This window comes from Micrasema longulum, unplaced genomic scaffold, assembly GCF_059751315.1.
Source record: "Micrasema longulum isolate JH-2025_06_02 unplaced genomic scaffold, ASM5975131v1 h1tg002087l, whole genome shotgun sequence".
NCBI lineage: Eukaryota > Metazoa > Arthropoda > Insecta > Trichoptera > Brachycentridae > Micrasema > Micrasema longulum.
Window position 1 is genome coordinate 139,685 of NW_028279254.1, and position 20,919 is coordinate 160,603.

General features: G+C 32.6%; 1 long non-coding RNA gene across 2 annotated transcripts in view; it reads left to right on the forward strand.

The window, feature by feature from the left end:
- Positions 1-20,612, forward strand: part of LOC148273077 (uncharacterized) — a 41,974-nt gene extending 21,362 nt beyond the window's left edge. The window contains exons 1-3 of one of the 2 annotated variants that reach the window (XR_015824694.1): positions 8,215-9,193; positions 17,846-17,914; positions 20,534-20,612. This is a non-coding gene — a long non-coding RNA (uncharacterized LOC148273077). Of the gene's footprint in view, positions 1-8,214; positions 9,194-17,845; positions 17,915-20,533 lie in introns of those variants that run through there. The other variant, XR_015824695.1, reaches the window with a different exon arrangement.
- The last annotated feature ends 307 nt before the right edge of the window (positions 20,613-20,919 follow it).

Below are 20,919 nucleotides of genomic sequence, written 5' to 3' on the forward strand. Positions count from 1 at the left end.
TATGATCGGAAACAGTGTCGCCATTTTTATTGAAGAAGTCAGCAACCTATCTCATGCTCGCCTTTATATTTATTGAGTTATTATTCAGAAGCTATTTTCAAAAACTCCTATTAAAAATAATAAATAAAACTTATTTTCCTCTTCCTACATTACACCCGTTGCGCATGCAACACTGAATTATATTAAATCGTAAATAAATTACACGAATACCTGATCACTGACCAGTCTTACATCTTGCACTACACATCCTAATCTAGGATAGATGTTAGGTAACAGTTGTTTTTATCAACGATATTTTTCGTAGATCAAATTCTTTGGATACAAACACTATCCTTAATTAGCGGATTTATTAATATAATATATAGATATAAAAAATTTAAAAAATCGCACTTTTCCCTCTTTCCAATTGTTCCAAGAAGCTAAACTTTTAGATCTAAGACAAATATATTGTTTTCAATGTTTAAAATATATATTTAAGAACCAAAATTTATTTACAAGTAATTCAAATAGATCAAGTCAAAGAAGGAATCGTGTGTTAGAAATACCACATTGTAAAACGAGGCTCGCACAGAGGACATGCATATTTTATAGGCCCAAAAAATTTTAATTCTTTTTTTACTGATAATATTTCATGAATTCCAAACTTTCAAAATTTTCCTTCTTTTAAAAAACATGCACTATCCTGGATTCAAACTAAATATATGAACTTTTTTTTTCTATGATTCATTTTGTTGCCGTTTAATTATAAGGGATATTTTTGTGTTTTTTTTTAAATATTTTTTATTTCCTTTTTTTAATTACTATAAAAAAAATACCATATTATCTTTTACAAAATATTTTATTTTTTCTTTCTTATGTTACACAAAAATATTATAACTGTCCATTATTTGTTATAGGAGCAAAAATTCATTAACATTTTCTTGTATACCCACGAACAGGCCATGCTTTTGTGGGATTTTTTGTTTACTATTTTTACTATTAATATGTATTTCATTGCTATGTAATTATACTTTATTTTTTTAAACTCTGTTTTAGCACTTATGTTTATTGTAATAAAAAAAAAGCAATTGCGGGTCATAAGCCATGTTATGACTTTCTCAAAAAAAATCGTCATTGTTGTATCTATTTAATTTTTATATTTGCTCAGCTGGGAATCGAATCTAACTGAGACCTAATTAACAAGTGCTAACTTCTGTACTCGGAAAGAGGTAGACTTATTCACATACGGTTTTATTATAAATTTATTTACCTTTTTTTCATTCATAGTGCCATATTCTCCATAGATCCATGGGGATCAAAAACGTATCTCGATTTTACGTTCCACTCTTCCATACAAATATTTATGTTTGTCAAACCGACATACATTTTTTTATATACATAATTCCAAATAATTGAAAATAATAATTATTTTTATAAAAATACTTAGCCCCACGGCCTTTGTGTCTTTATGAAGGCTATATTTACATGACAATATAAATAAATATAAGAAAATATTGGCCGATAAAGCATTTCCCTCAAATGCCATGAAGTTCTCTCTCCAGTAAGGCCCCATCCACCCTGATAGTATATATTTTTTTTAAATCGACGACACGAAGGCAATTTACACATGAAGAGATTATAATATTATGTTTTCATAAAACTGTTTATTTTTCTTGATAGATTGTGGGAGGTGGGAGTTTTCTCTTGTTTATTTCGTTCTTTTTGTCTCGTTAAACGATCTTACAATTTGTTATATATCTTTACCCTTTGTTAAGTAACTATAATAATAATAATTGATTCCTTTCATTTTAGAAAAATATATTACTAACTTTTATCAAGCTCAAGTTGCCTACATTTTATTAATTAACTTTACTTTCAATGTTTACGCCATAGTCTAGTAAAAAATATGGATTTAAATTTGTTGCAACAAAGAGGGAAAACATTTTTGAGAAGGGATTGTGAGAGCCTAGGCATTTACAGGGCTTATGACCTGTCATTGGCTGGTTAAGTGGCCACTTTACACACGGTGTAACATTCACCATTCTGCCTATGTTTGAACATCCACATTACCTCAACTCTTTTATCTGTTGACTTTTGTGAAGTTGACCTATATCATGTGGGTGAGATTCATCCGGCTGAACCAATTAATGCGGATGTTTAAACATAGGCAGAATGGTGAATGTTACACAGTGTGTAAAGTGGCCACTTAAACCAGCCAATGACAGGTCATAAGCCCTGTAAATGCCTAGATTTCCACATTCCCTTCTCAAAAATGTTTTCCCTCTCTGTTGCAACAAATTTAAATGAACATGAACAACTCCTTAGGGAGAAAATCTTGCCAGTCTAATAGGCCCTGTCAGCTCATCGTTGCGCATTAGAATATCAGTATTTATTGTTTTAAATGATAAATCTATTATCTTTAACCTTCGAACATATTTTTCTTATGTTTTGTATAATTTTTACAACCAACATACTATTCAAACCTTTGCCTACCACTAGAGTAAACTATGTTGTCAACATATTACGTACCTGGGTCGTCGGTATACTGATAAAACCCTCTAAAAGCATTATTGCTTATACCGAGAAAAATCTATTTGAATGTTTGACTCAACTAAAGTATTTTCTGGTCTTCCTTATTCATATTTTGAACATGATACATACCCATGAAACCATCTTAGTTCTTTTAAATTGCTTACATCATTGACATGTAATACAAAGACACGCCCTATAAAGTAAAATATTTTTAAAAGTTCAGATACGGAAGGAAACCCATGGTTACGAAGTTTGTTTATTTATACCAGGGCTGCATTTAGCTATCATGCATATGGTACCAAAAATTGGAGGATTCTCATTTTTGATACATAAAAAAGTTTGTATTTTGACGTTAACAATAAATTAACATTCGTTTTTGGTCCCTATCAGGTTCTTTCATTAAATTCCTTATAATTTCGATCCATTTACATATAAACGTTTATTACATTTTAAAAACATATTTCTATCAGTGCACCCCTGTAACTAAAAAGAACTTCGCTAATGCGCCACTAGGCGGAGTTTGACGACTTCAAAAAATCATATTTTCAATAGGTATTAATTGTTTTAAACTTTGTTAATCATCATCATCATCATTACCTTTCCGCACCTAATGGTACATAAGGCACTGCATTAGAACACAAATTGCAGCGTATCTTGATTATTTTTATTACATGAAGGTAAGATGACTAGTCATACGCTTCAGGTACCAGTCCAGGGACCATGAAATATTCTAGTGTAAAACCACCCCTTTAAAATAAACATTCCATATCAACCATGTTGGGAATCGAACCCGAATCCTCTTGTATGGTAGCCAAACGCGCTGACCATTTCACCACGAGGCCGTTAATCACTCATGAACAAATATTTACCAATGAAAAGTTACGCAATCCTTTTCACAATGTTTATCCGAAAGATTTTGACACGCTTTCATGACACAGGTAGCCATTTTGGTTTCGATTCTAAACGTCACGCCTGGCTGGCAGTCGAAGAACGACTAAATACGCGTTGGGCATGACTGAGCATTTCGGCATGAGTTGAGTGTCATCATTTTTGAGGGTTTAGGGCATGTCTGTGTATTAATATGCCAATGGTTTTAATAGATGGGATTTCGAAAAAAATATTCCGGTTAGTGGAATTGATGAAAACAAGTTTCAAAAAGTACGTTTAGTGGGTTTTTATACATGCTAACTTTGAAACTAAACCTCGATAGATTTAGATGGTTTTATCAGTTGATAAAGCTCGGAAAATAACAACTGCATTTTTAAGTTGCTTTCTCAAATGTTGTCATTTAGAGGGTTTTATCAGAATACCGACGATATTATTGTTCACAACTTCTTATCTGCGAAATTTAGCCGGCTATGATTCAGAACTCAGAACCCTAACATAGTTGAAGTAGTTTGTAGCATGCTAATGTTATGTTAATGATGGATTTGAAACTTACATTTCATCAAAATATTAGTATTCTTAGGATGGTAACGAAAAAGGTTGCAAAAAATCTATTTTAGGAAGACAATCTTTTGGGTTTGTCCAAATTTTTGTAGAGTGGCCACTTAAACCAGCCAATGACAGGTCATAAACCCTGTGGATGCCTAGACTTCTATATTCCCTTCTATAAAAAGTTCTTCATCTCTGATGTATTATGTTGATTTTGGGAAGAATTTGAAGACTTTTTATTATTTACAACACAATTATTGAATCACACATTAACCACTGTAGCAGCATATTATTTTTATCAAACCAAGAAAATTTAAACAAAAAAAAACTAACCATATTACAAAACAAAGCCTTAAAAATTATTTTGAAAAAAAAACCGATACACAAGTGGAAATTTGATGTTAAATGAGTTATAAGTACTAACGTATAAGCAAAGTATATTTTACATCATCATCATTCCCTTTCCGCACCTTATGGTGCATAGGGAACTACATTGGAAAACCAATCGCAGCGTATATTGATCATTTTTGTTACATAGAGGAAAAATAATCAGTCTTACGCTTCAGATGCCAGTCTAGGGACTATGAAATATTCTAGTGTAAAAACGCCTTTCAAAATAAATATTTCATGTCAGCAATGTCGGGAATCGAACCCGAGACCTCTTGCATGGTAGGCAAATGCGCCGACCACTTCACCACGAGGCCGAGTATATTTTACAGTTCAATGATATTTGTGTATTATTTTAATTCTAAAAAAAGCTCAGAATTTCGTTTTTTTTTTATCAAAGCAAAGAACAAAATCACATTACTAGAAAAAAGGTCAACATTAGACTCCTGTTTAGAAGAAAAGCCGATGTCACAAAATTCAATTTCATAGAAAGCAGCAAAAAAATATTATTTTGGTTTATATGTTCCCTACTTCAATATATTTTTTAAAAAGTAGTATTTGATAGATAATTATCAATAAAAATCCTTCGTTACTCACTGAATTATTATTTTCAATGTTTTGGCGAAAATCCTGAAAAATAAAATTGAGTGGAAATTAGTCCGCCTCGTGGTGTAGGTACTAGTAAGTGCGTTTGCGTTTGCCTAACATGCTCGGGGTCTCAAGTTCGATTCCCGGAAAGGTCGATGTGAAATATTTATTTAATATGTCGTTTATCACTGCAATATTTAATATTCCCTGGACTGGCGCCTGAATAGTGTGACTGATCACCATGCCTCATATATATTACAAATGATCGCTGGTACGCTCCGATTTGGTCCGGGTTAAGACTATTAGACTAATGACGATGACGATAATTATGTTTTTTTTTTTGAGACATAAATAAGTTTTTTTAGATCCGTCACATATGTATTAGGAGCTTACCTATGAAATTGCCGTTTTGTAAAGAAAAATTATTAAAAACTATTATTTTGTCTTTATATTGAATTAAGCAAAATATTGTCCCATATTAATTTGATGTACACAGTTTTGGCATTTTAATGATAGTTGATTGATGTATTTGCTTTAAAAGTCCTGTGGGCAGGAGTCGACAGATGATATTTGCATTTTTCGACTCTTCGGAGCTAAATTTTTTCCCGTGTATAATGTTATCCAAATTTCGGAAAACAATGGTAATCAATTGGAGCGGCGAGTATGGTGGGCGACACAGAATCTTCAGCTTCAACATTCGCAGCTTAAATAGTGCCGTCAAGTGTGCGGTCGGGCGTTGTCGTAAAGCAGCAGCAGTGGCGTTGAGCGATTGTCCAGCTTTGGTTGTTTTACTGCGAACTTCTCTCTCGTTGTCCGCATTTTTCGACGATATACGGCTGCAGTTACAGTTGAGCCAGATATTTCAAGGCTGTAGTAGATAACGCCGACACGGGATCACCATACCAATACCATAAGTTTATTTTGGGGATCTTTCGTTTTGGGCATTATTTGACTGGAGCCCCTTTATCCAATCACTGCGAACACTTTGAGCTGTCGTACAAAATCCATTTCTCAACGCAAGTAACGACCCGACTCAAAATTCTTTCGTTATTGTGTAGGCTCAGCAAAGAAATTCAGCACGTAGGGTACTCGCTTCTCGGGCTTCTTTACTTTGCCGACTTCATGTAAATGACTTAATATCGTTTTGTCCCTTCCGTTGAAAGCTGCCGCTAGTTCAGTCGCAGTTTGAGATTGGTCCGCCTCTATCGCTCTCAACTCCTCATCTCCAACCTTAAGCTAGGGTTTCCTAGGACAGCGGTGCCCGTATCTTAACGGCCGTAGTGAACGGTGATGCGGTGGGAAGCCGTCGTAACGTCGTCTAGAGAGTGGTTTCCTAGGGAAACGGTGTTAAATGGTGTTGATAACACCGTTTTCCTAGGAAACCATACTTTAGTCATCGTTACGACGGCTGTCCACCGCATCATCGTTCACTACGGCCGTTAAAATACGGTCACCGCTGTCCTAGGAAACCCTAGCTTTAGCCCCCGGTCTTCCGCGGGGTTCATTGTTGAGATCGAAATTTCTCGGACGGAAGCGATCAAATTAAAAATTCAGTATTAACAAACGTCAAAAAAACAAATGACTAAAACGCAAAAATATTTTAATTTAGAATTCTTAAGTAAACGAAAGCTAGAGCCACGTTCAAATTGTCCGGTTCGTAAAAACGGCAATTTCATAGGTAAGCATCTAAAGTTAATGTATTATATTTTACTTTCCGATAACCGCGACCGTGTCAAGTAGGTTATCTAGTAAAGCCAACTTTATCTATTTATCCAATATATTCAATGAAACGAACCACATAGGGTACTTATGTAAACAAAATATAATGTAATAAATAAATAAATTTTCATTACAGTCGTATAAAATCCTGATTAACATTTGCATATACGAATATATTATAATACCCATTACGATAAAATGTTAATTTTTCTAGTTTTTTTGTGCCTTTTATGAAATAAATAAGTATTAAAGAAGGATCCGGTTAGGAGGCACTCGAACAGCCATTTTAAAATAGTATGATAACATTCACAAAAGGAAAAACATTATTTTAGTTTTTTGTTTCATTGATATGTTATAAACGTTATGGTGTACCTAAATTATTTTCATTCTAGTAAAGTAAAATCATATAGTTTTATTTTACACATACCCATATGCAGAACTAAATATTTTTGCAGTTATCGTAATTTACCGAGTTAACACTTTGGACTGCCTTTTACCTACAATATCTACATATTATATGCTACGTAGGTATGTTTACTAATTTTTACGGTCAATTATCCAATTACCGTGTTCGTCTGTTATTCTCGCTAATCTAAAGCTACAAGTCGAGCATTGTACTGTTTACAGAAATACCAACATTATACCTACTGGCATCCGTCCGTATTCTGTATCTGTACTCGGTACCGCTGTACCTGATGTCCTCGTCGCTCGCCGTTGGCTTATTAATTACCGCGTGACGTACCACGTACCATGCGCGAGTATTTTCATGCGCCACATTACCATTACCCATCTCCTTCTTCAGAAAACGGGAATGTGAAATACACAATTAAAATCTCTCAGAATGCACTTTTCATAAATAATATTTTTTTGTATATTTGTGTTGAATACTGTTTTCACTTTTATTAATTATATCAAAATAATGCAGGATCCACAGTATTCCATTATCAAGAAAGTTGTACCACAATTAGAGAGATAACAAAATACTCCTTTACAAATCACTCAAAACTGCCAGTCCAAGGAATTTTTTGGTTCTGCATCATTTAAAAGCAGTATCATTCTAATATTTCTTAAATTTATCAAAATCATAATCACAACACTCGCCTTACTTAAAATGATGGTTCAGTGATCCCTAAAATTAGTAATAAATAGGCAGTAGAACATTGAATTATATTGTACCTTACATTTTTAATTTAATTCCTACTGACCTTAGATTTAATAATATACGAAATTGGCTTCGTAATCAAGAGTTTTTATATTTAGGTTACCGCTCCTTATTTTGACTGTAATTGTTTATGTAAATATTTTTTTTTTCAAATAGGATTAATATTTTCATAGATAAACTTCATCAACAAGCCACAAAAGTGGCTTAGTGAAGTTTTTGTATTTACTAGCTGTACTTCTTTTTGAAGTATCTTAATTTTTATTCATGTGTACTTTTACAATTAAATAAATAAATAAAAACTAAAATGAAAACAGCCACCTAGCAGTGTCCAGGGATCTATTATCTCGAGTAGCTGGATTCACTCGGTCGCGAGATCGCAGCCGCGGGTTGCCGATCCCCGCCTTCACAGGCTCAGACAGCGTTGTCGCTCAGAGCGGAGTATGATCTCAGCAGGTTGCATTCAATTTGGGTGTCGAAGCGGCTCATTGCCATTGTTTCTTTATATGGAGATCAGCGTGGGCACCTCGTATGGACACCTAAAATAGAACGTTGCATGGGCTGAGGACATTCTAGGCGGCCCTCGCCAGTGATGAGACGTATCTCCCGGCTGCGGCTGCGTATTATCCGCTCTCCGCTCCTGAATATCGCACCTCGCACCTGACACGCGCGGTGACCGGCGCCCATCTAGATCGTGTCTCCATCTTGCGCCGTGACTAGCGGTAGGAGCTTGCTCTTGTGCCGTCGCCGTTGCGACACGAAAAGGTTAACTATATCCATCTCCCTACCACTAATCGACGTATGTGTCGCGGCTTGCGCTAACTTACCGCTTCTTAACACGAACAAACACTAACCGCACAGCTCTACGCCGCCGTCTCTCATCTCCACCGCCATCGCTGGTATAGAGTACAGAGTATTCGGCGAACTCGCCTCGCTCGCTCGCAGTATTACGATCAGATGTATGAAGTATGGCATAATCTCACGAGGCCGCTCCACTTGTTTCGGTATTTTTATTCGGAGTTACGATAGTCCCCAGTCCCCAGTCGATCACGCTCAAGTGCGCACCTCCAGAGAAACGTATTTTCGTTCCTTAAAAATAAACAAAAACACCGGCTAACAAATTTCCTGTGCAGTGGTGTATTTCCGTACTGCATCCTTAGCTGTGCTCTGTGGCTAGTGACTAGTGACTAGTATACCTAGTGTGTAGTGCCTAGTGACTTGTGACTACAGTCGGTAGTCTGTAGTCAGTCAGTATAAAGTTCACGGTTTTCCCTCATTCCTCTCGTTTAAGTGCATAGTTCACGCTGTTGATTGTTTCGTTCTAGTTCCACGAAAAAGACTCCAAAATTTGTTCAATTAACATGAAAAAGTTGAAAGCGCTGTTTTCCCACAAAGGTACTAAAAAATTATGTTTTTCAGTTTGTGGAAAAAATCATGTACTATGTATCGTGTAAAATCTGTTATCTTATTTGATACGGAAGATTTATATTACAAATTTTGATAAGTTGTTTGGCGCATCTAACGTCACAAAAGTAAATATCGTATAATTTTGACGACCAACTAATGATATTTGTATTTAATGAACCGGGTTGAGATCCGAGGTTCGAACCCTATTCTACCACAACTTGTTTCCTATTTTCTAATAGTGAGTCATTTACAACTAGTTGGAAATTACCCCCCAAAACGTAAACATTTGAGAAAATCGGAAGAACGTTAATTTTTTTTTTTATATCGTAGTTTTTACAGGCCCTGTGTAGCAACATTTTAGTATTTTGGCCAAACTATTCCGCTGTATGTGTATCTTTAAACTTAAGTAATATTCCGCAATATAAACACATAAACTAAAACCGGTTTTTGATTCTTTAGTTTTGCAATGCCTGTAAGTGTCAACATTTCGGTTTTATACATCAATTCTACAAAGCATCACTAAATTTGTTCTCAATAAAGTTGAAAACTATTCACAACATCGCACATCGTAGAGAATATCGTTTTTGTTTGAATTTTGGTGATGTTATATACCTAGTTTTTATTTGTTTGTAGTTTTTATTTTAAATACACAAATCACAAAATCATATTATTTATAATCCAAGTTGGAGAATGCGAAGCATATATTGATAATATCTACCTATGTACATTATATTCTTCCCCTCTCTTGTGCCTTGTGCCGTGAGTGTCCTTTATTATAGTAGCAATGTATATGAATGCATGCACACTGCACACTGCACATTGCACACATGCATTCATACAAGAAATTCGTTAATTTCAATGCTAGGGGAAGAAGCGTGAGAATGTTTTTAAAGATGTACAAAAAGAAAACTGCGTATTTATCAGCTATGACGATCGGTTTTAACGTTAGTTTTAGTTAATTTCGTTTTATACAACATTCGAAATTCGCTCTACAAATACACAGCAAAAAAATACTTAAGTATCGTAATATTACCTATAGCGTAGATGCAAACTATTTTAATATAATATTAGCGGATCGGTTGCTTTATTTTTCGTCAAATTACTGTATACCGCGGTTCTATTACAAACTAAAAAGACAAGCTTCATATTATGTGTATGTATATGTATGTATTTGGATGTGTGTGTATGTATATGTATGTATGTTGTATGTATACATTTATATACATTTTTATTTATTTTTTTATCGTTTTATATTTACTTACTATTTCTTCTTATTTTCCTTCCCTATTTTCCCATCCCACTTCCTTTCACCCCTAGCGAACTGTACCGTTTTGTTTTTTTTATTTTTTTTTATATTTTTGTTCCCATATGAAACCCCTAATCAGTCTTGTTATTTGTTGTTATTGTTCACGTATTGTTTATTACTATGAATGTGTTGGTTTCAAAAATAAATAAATAAAATAAAAGTAAATAAAAAATTATGTTATATCTAGGATAATCACATATAACCCTTATCATAACCATCAAACTCTAATCCGCACCCGGTGGTACATAAGATACTGCATTAGAAACGTACATGCAGTGTATGTATCTTGATCATGTGTTACGAGAAGGTAAGGTGATCGGTCTTGCGCTTCAGATTCCAATCCAGGGACAGTGAAATATTGCAGTTTTAAACCACCTTATTAACAAATATTTCACGTTGACCTTTCCAGGACCTAAAGCATGGTTGGCGCGGCGTTGACGGGCGTTTGCGTGTTCACTAGTGGTTTCGCTACCCTACGAGGCGAACTTTTCTCCACTCGATTTCCTTTTTCAGATTTTTTACCTGAGTGTAGCCATCGAGTCGAAAACACTTGTCCAGCGGTGCTATTCTGAACCGCTCTCGCGCCCGTAGAAAACTTTATCTCGTGTATTTATGTACAAAATAAGCGAGATATAAGCGTTTTCTACGGGCGCGAAAGCGTTTAGAATATCACCCCACAGTATTCTGGTTTTATTTCACTCGCGGAATTGTATTATTCTTCCGCCCGGACACATAAATAAAATAATAGATAATATTTTATTGAAAAGTGCATATTTTATTAACATAATAAATAATAATATAATATGCATTTTGGTACATTTTTTTTTCAAGAAGTAGTTTTTTTTTTTTTTTTCATTTTTTTTTTTTCGTTCTTATAATTTACCCAAAGATTTCAATTTTTTTGGCCATTTTCAACGAGTTGTAAATAACTCACTATTAGAAAATGGAAATCAAGTTGGGGTAGAGTGGAGTTCGAACTTTGGATCTCTGATCCGCGAGTCCGCAACACTAGCCACGGGACCACAACCTGATTATGATATGTGATATTTAAATAAATATTTTATGTCGCTTAAACACTATTTTAATAGCACTTCACTATATCAGTATCGAACAATTTTTTGTATACCCACGAGTAGGCTATGCCTTTGGGGATTTTTTGTTTACTTTTATGTAAACAAATATTGATAAATTTTAGACCATCTCATCTTTAGGAGTTTTAGTGTAAAAGAGTAACTAAATATTATGTTTTAGAATTTTAGTGCATACTGTATAATATACTGAATTAACTATTTTTATTAATTCTCTGTATTTTGGAAAAACTTAGGTATTTGAATCATCACACAGTAAACGCCACAAATTACTCACTGGAAATTATATTTTTAAATTCCAATGGAAATTATTTACTAGCCGAAATTTATATTTGAAGCACTAACTTTGTGGTTATTCATTATAATTATAATAAAAACAGCTTTGTTTTTAATCAATTCTTTCTTTCTATTTTACCGACCGGTTTCGAAGCTATTTTAGTAAAGTATACCTTGATAAGGAAGCTTCTGTAGCTTCGAAACCGGTCGATAAAAATTAAAATTAATAATTGGTTAAAAACAAAGTTGTTTTATTTCAATTTTATTTATTAAGTGTTTCTTCTTCTTCTTCTTCTCTGTCGCTCTTAGTTCTGAGAGTCGTGATCGTTGGTACTCGACCAGCCATTTCATTGACAATACGTCTTTACTCTTCAAGGCTCTGCGCCCTCTCCACAGCTCCCTAGAGGGTCGCTGAAAGCTTTGTTGATGTGGGTGAAATTCATCCGACTAATTTATTTCGCGTGTAGAATGGTCAATGTTGCGCAGTGTGTAAAGTTGCCAATTAAACCAGGCAACGATATCAGGTAAAAACCTGTAAATGCCTAAACATTCATATTCCCTTCTAAAAAAAATCTCCATCTCTGATCTTGATCTCTCCCTTAGGGGTGAAATCCAATCCTTTTGTTGATAATTTCTAAATCAAGAAATTTAAGAAATTCTTTTTATTAAATTGTCTCGTGCATTTCTTTCGACGAAATGTGTAGAGATCGACCGAAGTTTCGGTTTCGGCCTGTTTCAGCCAATAAAACGAGTCTCGACCGCGGTTTGCGTTTCGGCCAAAAATTGGCCGAATCTTCTGCTCATCCGAAACCCGTGGTCAGGATATGTCTAATTACGTCCTGCTGTACTCGGGTGCATCTTATGGCTCTTGACTCGGCCGCACAACCTGTGATCTTTAGTTTGTTTCGGCTTTCGGCCGGTTAGTGTCGTTAGCTGTCTTATTAAATTTATGTTTTTTGTTTCACTGTGTATTTTATTTAACACTTATTTATTTATACTACCTACGGGCCTTTACATGTATTAGTAATACATTCAAGTGCAGCAGAGGAACATAAGTATATACATTAGATTAAAAGTAAAACTAAAAGAAACAATAATAAATAAAAAGAAGGGTATAAAAACCCACATAGGTATAGGGGTATTCAGAAATATATTTAATATATTTACATTCATAAATGCACCCTTACACACACATTTATTTATATATATATATATATAAATATATGTATTGTTGTAGAGATACATAAAAATAATAAAGAAACATTTTGTAAAATTTAGTAAACAAAGAACAATTTTAAGAAATGTTATTCAGATTAATTTATAGCCTTTAGAATACGTAACCTATAATTATATAAAGACAGACAAAATATATCAACTTCACTATACTCGTTACCCAGCCGCTGGCAATTATGACTGCCAGGATATTAAAAAAATAACTTTAGCGGCCGAGTATTTCGAACAGGTACTTTTATGCTGATAATACTAGTTAATTCCGGGACGCACAATACGCCATTTGCTATTTTATATAAGTTTAATAAATCATTTATAATTCTTCTTTTGTAAAGAGTTGACATATTTAGTGTTCGCAATAAAAAATCGCAATCAATATTTTTAGTGGGTATATTAAGTTTGTAATTTATAAATCTTTGTTGTACTCTTTCTAACTTTAAAATATGAACATTGTAAAAAGGTGACCAAATTGTTGAATTCAATTCTAAATTACTTCGAACTAAATGAACTCGTGAGGTTTAACAATAAAAATGCCTAATTTTGAGTGTTTTGAAGTGACTTTTAACTTATTTACATAAGTTTCGGTTTCTGCTGAAAATCTTGTTATGGTCGGTCAATAGAAATGGGCGAATCGAATCACTATTCTACAGGGTGTTCTTTAAACCCTATCACATCCGAAACCACGATGATCAGCTTGTGCAAGAAGACATATTGGCACATTAAAAAAAATAAAAAAAAATTTTTTTAGAACGAATAAAATTTACAAAAAAAATAAAATAAAAAAAACAAATGGTTGCTTACTTCGGCAAGGGAGAAGCGAGGAGAGGGGAGAGGGAATCTGATACACCGTCAACCACATAGCCACGCCCCTCCCGCTTCTCCCCTGCAGAATTAAGCAACCATTTGTTTTTTTTAATATTTTTTTTTTTTTTAATTTCTGCGTTCTAAATATTTTTTTGAATATGCTAATATGTCTTCTTGCTCATCCTGATCATCGTGGTTTCGGATGCGACAGGGATTAAAGAACACCTATATTTATTTATTATATATACGCCCTCTAAGCCAATCACTTCAGTTTTTTTTATTTTTTTATTTATTTATTTAATATAATTTAAAGTTACAACATGTTAACAAAAAGAAATACATAATACAGCAAAAGTAGTAAGTATGTTATTTTCATATCGTCTTTTGTTTATTTCATTTATTTATTTGGTTTACAATCAATGAGAAAACCATATTTAATGTACATAAATATTCCAATAAAAAAGACACTATTTTTCATACAACACACAAAAATTTCGACACTAATAAAATACATATTTAAAATCAATTCATCAATTATACTTGGATAATTTATAGAGCGCCATTTTAGTGAAAATCGCCTCAAGGGCGCTGTACAATAAATAAGTATCCCAGCACGTCTGGCAGCTACAGAGCGCATAGACGATAGACGATTCTAGTTCTTCGTTTCCGATTATGATATATTTCAATTATAACAGATAGAAGCTAATAAAAAATACATCTTATGTATACACGTAAACATTAATAAAGTACACATTAAAATAAAATTAACAATATGAATTATTAAAATTAAATTATTGTAAAAAAATCATTAAGATAAAACTAACAAAAACAATAAATAAAATACTAATCAAATACGCATCGAAATTATTAAAATTAAATTATTGTAAAAAAACTAATATATTAATATAAAAACGCATATTTTATACATTTCTTATACAAAAAGAACCCAGTGTCAAAAATGTATTTATTTGCTTCTCTAAAATGTGACGCTAAAAAGCAAACGTGGCCATCTCCGGCCTCTGTTTTTTTAAATATTTTTGGTTAATATGACTGCGTATGTCGTTTTTCGTAATAATGTTCAGTTTAAACATAGCCATCTCCTTTATTTCTGCTAAGAAAACAGTTGAAAAGCAACAAAAACTCATATGGTTACACGGATCGACCACAGACAAAAAGTTTAATTTACTCAGTTTCAGTTACAATGGAGATAGCTACGTTTGTTTTTTAACTTTACAAATATTCCCCGTTTCTGTTGTAATATTGTAATACTTTTTTTTTTGCGCCACAATAGGCCAGGAGGCCCAATTACAGAGGTGAATTACAACACAGAACTCCTAAGCTTCAGAAAAATCACATTTAATTTTTGTAATCTCACCGGTAATCGAACCCGGAGCCTTCCGTGCTTAAGTCAAGTGTCTTAACCATTAGACCACGGAGGACGTCATATAATAACTCCCTAGGGGATGAAATCCAAATTTTTGCCTACAAACATTTGGACAAACTCAAAATATTGTTGATTAAACCAACTGGTCCAAGAAAAAAAAATGCTTTCAGGCACTGCCTAGTAGGTGAAATAATTATCTTAGATCAATTTCACCCACAGCAATAAAAGTTTCAGCTCTTTAAACTCACAAAAATCAACAGATGGAAGAATTGAAGAAATATGGATGTTCAATCATCATAACACAACCATTCCTGTCTACTGCTGAACATAACCCTTTCCCATTCTCCTCTGTACGTCCGTCCCTGTCCTGCGCTGTCTGCATCCAGTCACCAGAAATTATCTTTATATCATTTGACCATCGTGGAGGGGCCTCTCTCTGGATGTTCAAAAATCGTCAAAATGGTGAATGTTACACAGTGTTAAACCAGCCAATGATAGATCTTAAGCCCTGTAAATGCCTAGATTTTCATAATCCCTTTTCTAGAATATTCTCTATTTCCGTTGCAATATTTTAATAAGCTTTTTTATTTTAAAATATCTAAATCTGTATCCATCTGCCTTTGGGTATTTAATAACCTTACGCAGAATTATATTTTGGTTTATCAAATTTCATAAGAACCATCCTAGAGTTATTTAAAAAAAAACTTTTGCGAAAATGTATTTTTTACTTAGTCTTTAGTTGTTAAATTATTAAAATACCTACGCATAATTACAAATAAATGTTTTACTGAAGATTATAATATTACCTTTACTTAAACACATTGTAGATAGACATTTTGACAGAACATTTTTTAGAAGAGAATACGGAAATGATTTACGTAGCTTATGGTCTGTCATTGCCTGGTATAAGTAATTTTACGCGCCATGTAACATTCTGCATATGTTTAAACATCTTTATTTTTAATTTCTTCCATCTTTTAATTTTAAAACTATCCATCTCTGTTATATTATCTATCAATCATTATAAAATTCTAAAGATGGTTGAATCCAATACTTGTGTGTGATGATTTGGACATGTTATTTAAGTCGAAACTTCGATCCAGCCAAAACCTGCGGTCGAGATGTGTCTGATTACGTTCGGACTAACTGATTTTGTGATTTGTTGACTATAGTTAGTATTCCCAAGGTCTTTCGTGTTTATATTTTTGTGATTTATTTATTGTTAAAGTTCCTATAGCGTACATACAATAACTTTTACGTATATGTATAGCATAACGACAAATAAAAACGCCAAATTTTGACCTAACTTATTTTCATAAGTTTCGGTTTCGACTGAAAATCTTGTTTCGGTCGGTCAAACAATTGTTAAGTAACATTTCTCCATTCTTAATATTGCTTTTTGACTATTTATTTTGTACTTTGTCTAGTATCAGCACTTTTATTGTAGATTATGTACTTATATTCAATTTATACATTTAGAATGTAATATTGTATTGTACATTTAACTTGTTTACAAAATATGATAAGTGATGACATTACAAATGTAACAATGAATGAGATTATTATTTCACGGAACTTGTGTTGTTTAGTACTAATAATTGTTTATTTATAATGTACATATTTATTTTCTAAAATATACACTCATACATAAAAATAAAATATGCATATATCAATGGTCTAAAAGTAAAAGACAAACGCGCTAATAACAGAATCGGTCATTTTTCAGGAGAGCAGTTTAAAGTTTGACAAATTGCTTTTTTGTCTTTGTTTTCGTGTCGCTTACTATGAATATGCAACTAGGGTCAAAGCACCAGTAAATGACCACCCCCCAGTAAATGACCATTGGTTAATAAAACACAATATAATAAGAATTGCTACATGTGTCCAGTCAAAAAACTTTTAACACTAGAAACTATGACAAAAGCAGTAGGCGGACACATCTTTTGGTAAGAAACAAATCTATTCGTTTTGAACTGTTACTTGTCACAAGGTAATAGTGTGTTTTCCCGTTATTGTTCTGAGATTGATAGGGTTTTTATAAGCTATTTCTTATGCAATTCTTTGAATATATCCATATTCTGATGTGTTAGGGTGTTTTATAATGTTATGATGTAACTAAATCTGAGTATTATTTTTACTGGGGAAGTAGTGGTCATTCACTGGTGATTCTGCAATTTTTTTAGAGTAATATTAATTATATTTTTAATACTCGTATTTCAATAAAAAAGTAAAAGTACTTAGAAAAACTAATGTGTTTTTTATTGTTTTCTTTTATTTTGTACGCTTAAATAATGAAATTTATACCTTTAATGTGGATTTCACTACAAGCTAAACCTTAAACGGTCATTCATTGGTGCTTTGACCCTACAATTTGGGACGAGATGAAAAATTAGTGTTCTAGTGAGTGCAAATGGTATGCCATGCTCGTTTAATACATTGGCGTTAAAATGTCCAAACCCATTTTTTTGTACTTAGCACGTTTGTTTTCTAGACCATCGATATAATCGTATAGTATACGATTCTGTTTATACATTATTAAATATTAATTTCAGGGACAGGACGAAAATCTAATTATAATTCCACAAGCCATCCTAGTGACGATCCTGAGGATGGTTCATATAGTAAGTTACAAAAATTCAATAATTTGTAATACGTCTTCTGCACATAATATGGACATTGTATATTGTCAATTTAGTAGCCATCTCCTTTCTATTCATTAACTTATCTTTCGGAATGTTATTATTCCTAAAATTCAATCTAAATTACGTAGTGGATTGAATAACTCGTAAATGAACGCTCATTACGATTGAGGACCGTTTTCACAAATCGAAATATGTATCTACAAAAAGTACAATATTCAGATGTTTTTTTTATGAAAAAAAAAATAACTACTAGGATTTTAACAAAAATAAAAATACTTTTTTATAGAGATTGTACATCCTAACTCACATACTGGACATCTATTATAATTCAGAATAAGTGGAAGTGTTCTTTAAACCCTGTCACATCCGAAACCACGATGATCAGTGTGAGCAAGAAGACATATTGGCACATTAAAATAATTTTTTAGAACTAATAAAATTTACAAAAATAAAATATTAAAAAAACAAATGGTTGCTTACTTCTGCAGGGGAGAAACGAGGAGTGGGGAGGGGGGAGTCTGATATATCGTCAACCACGCGGCGGCGCCCCCCTCGCTTCTCCCCTGCAGAAGTACGCAACCATTTGTTTTTTTAAATATTTTCTTTTAAAAAAAATTGTTCGTTCTAAATATTTTTTTTAATATGCTAATATGTCTTCTTGCCCATATTGATCATCGTGGTTTCGGATGTGACAGGGTTTAAAGAACACCGTGTATAGAAAAGTTGATTTGTGTTAGGAATAGGTATAACATAAGTCTACTTTTGCGTAAAATCATTATTTACTGTTTTTTTTTATGTTTTATATGCCAACATATACTAACCTTTGTATAGGTATCTTATTACTGAAATATTTTCATATTATTTCCCAATCAAAAGGTAAGGTAGGCAATCCAACTAGACTCGCTGCAACTTCACACATATTGTTTTGCTAAAATTTTATTTTACCAATCGATTGGTCCTATATAGAAAAATTGATTTCGTCAAAAAACACACTGTTTTTTTTTGTATAAATTTCGATTTGTGGAAACCGTCCTCGGTTGTTAAAAAAATAATGACAAATTAAAATCTTAGTAAACTACCTAGCGGGGGATATCCAGTATTTGTCCAAAATATTGTTGGTAAAACTATAAACATATTTGCCCTATCCACTATTGTAAGTCAGTATCAAATTAATGTATTAAAACTTTTTTCTCGATTTTTTATGGTTTATTTTAAAACTGACATAATTTATATGGAGACTCCATAGAAATTTATAAAACATGTATTTTTTTAGTGTTTTTTATGAATAATAAACCTATTACGATTTCCTGGTTATATTTTATTGTTATCTCTTTTTTTTCGGTATTTTCTCTGTGAGATCATCACTCCCTAATCCACAATCAATGGTGCGAAGGGCACACATTGCAACGCATCTCAATTTTTTTCTTTGTTTTGTTCTTTTTTTCCATTTAAGATAATCAGTTATTCAGATACTTCAGATGCAAGTCCAGTGTTTAAAATATATCAGTGTAAAAGCACCTTTTTGCAACATGAAAATGGTTCAAATATAATTAATACATGGGTATTTGGTAAAGGAAGCTGAAATAAATGTAATATACTTTTTACACTTCATGAATAAGCCACACAAAATGGCTTGGTGGTTAGTTCTTATCTTTGTTATGCTATATATCGTGGGTATTCTGCAAAAAAGCACTAAGTCGAAATTACTACTTCTGAGATAATTGAAATTCAATGTTTATAACGAAATAATTTTTTTTTACACTAAACATTATTAAGCCAACTTTAAAAAAATGGTAAATTGATCTTTTTACAACATTTTATTCAAGCGTTTAATAAATAATAACTGAACTTTCAGAACATTTTTTTCAAAATAATAGTGGATTAACATGACTTAGGGCATTTTCAAATTGAAGTAACATTGTACCTACCATAGTCACTTTGTGAGAAATGTTTTTTTTTCTTTAATTAAAAAAGTTATGTTATCATTTTATCTAATGTACAATACCTGTTATATTAGGTAAAATAATAATGAATTAGTAAAAAGAGAAAAGAAAGAAAATAATAATTGCCGCGTTTGCCCCCGAGTGAAGCATGTAGACATCACTTACTAGACATCTCCAGGATATGTCGCCGACCAACAATCTCACCTTTTCTCAAGTCAGTACTGCTCCATAAGCTCCGCTGAATACATCCGAAATATTGTTATTGATGGCCCCACCAGTACGGCGTCCCTTGTCCCTTGGTGTTTTTTCCCTGAACGGATTCATGTTATATTGACTTATTACAGAAAATATCTCGACTTTGTGAGTTTTTGCAGATTATAGATTATTTTTTCAACAGTATAACCTCATCATTAAGTCAAAACAGCAAAATTTTGACTTAGTGCTTTTTCGCAGAATACCCACAGTATTACCATCTTTAATTTTTTATAATTTTATATTTATATAAACTAAAAAAATGTATTATGTATTTTCAAAGATATGTAAAACCTAAGTAAAATAATTATTTTTAACATAAATATGGGTTGCAGAAAAGCATTCTCTTATGTGATATTCCATAAAAATGATCTGATATTCATTGTTCTATTATTTTCTACAGATACAAAACAAGAATCCGAATTGGACAATGTCATTAATGACAGAAAAATAGATGTGGATTATATGCAAATAATGAAAAATTCACAGATGAAGGACGTAAGTTCTCTTATATTATTTTTTATATTTATACCTATTATACCATTTGAATAAAACGTTTACTCACTTAAGAACATTATTTGCCGATAGAGAGCTACAATTCATTATTTATGAAAGTGTACTTATTATTGTTGATAATCGTATCTAAAAATTAAAAATGTGAATACATTATAGATGTTTATACTTATTACAGTTTCAGTTTCATTAAACATGGAATGAAAACTTTAACTAGGCCCAATAATATCAGAATTAGATAATGCAAATTTGATTTTAATATTGTTTTACATTTAA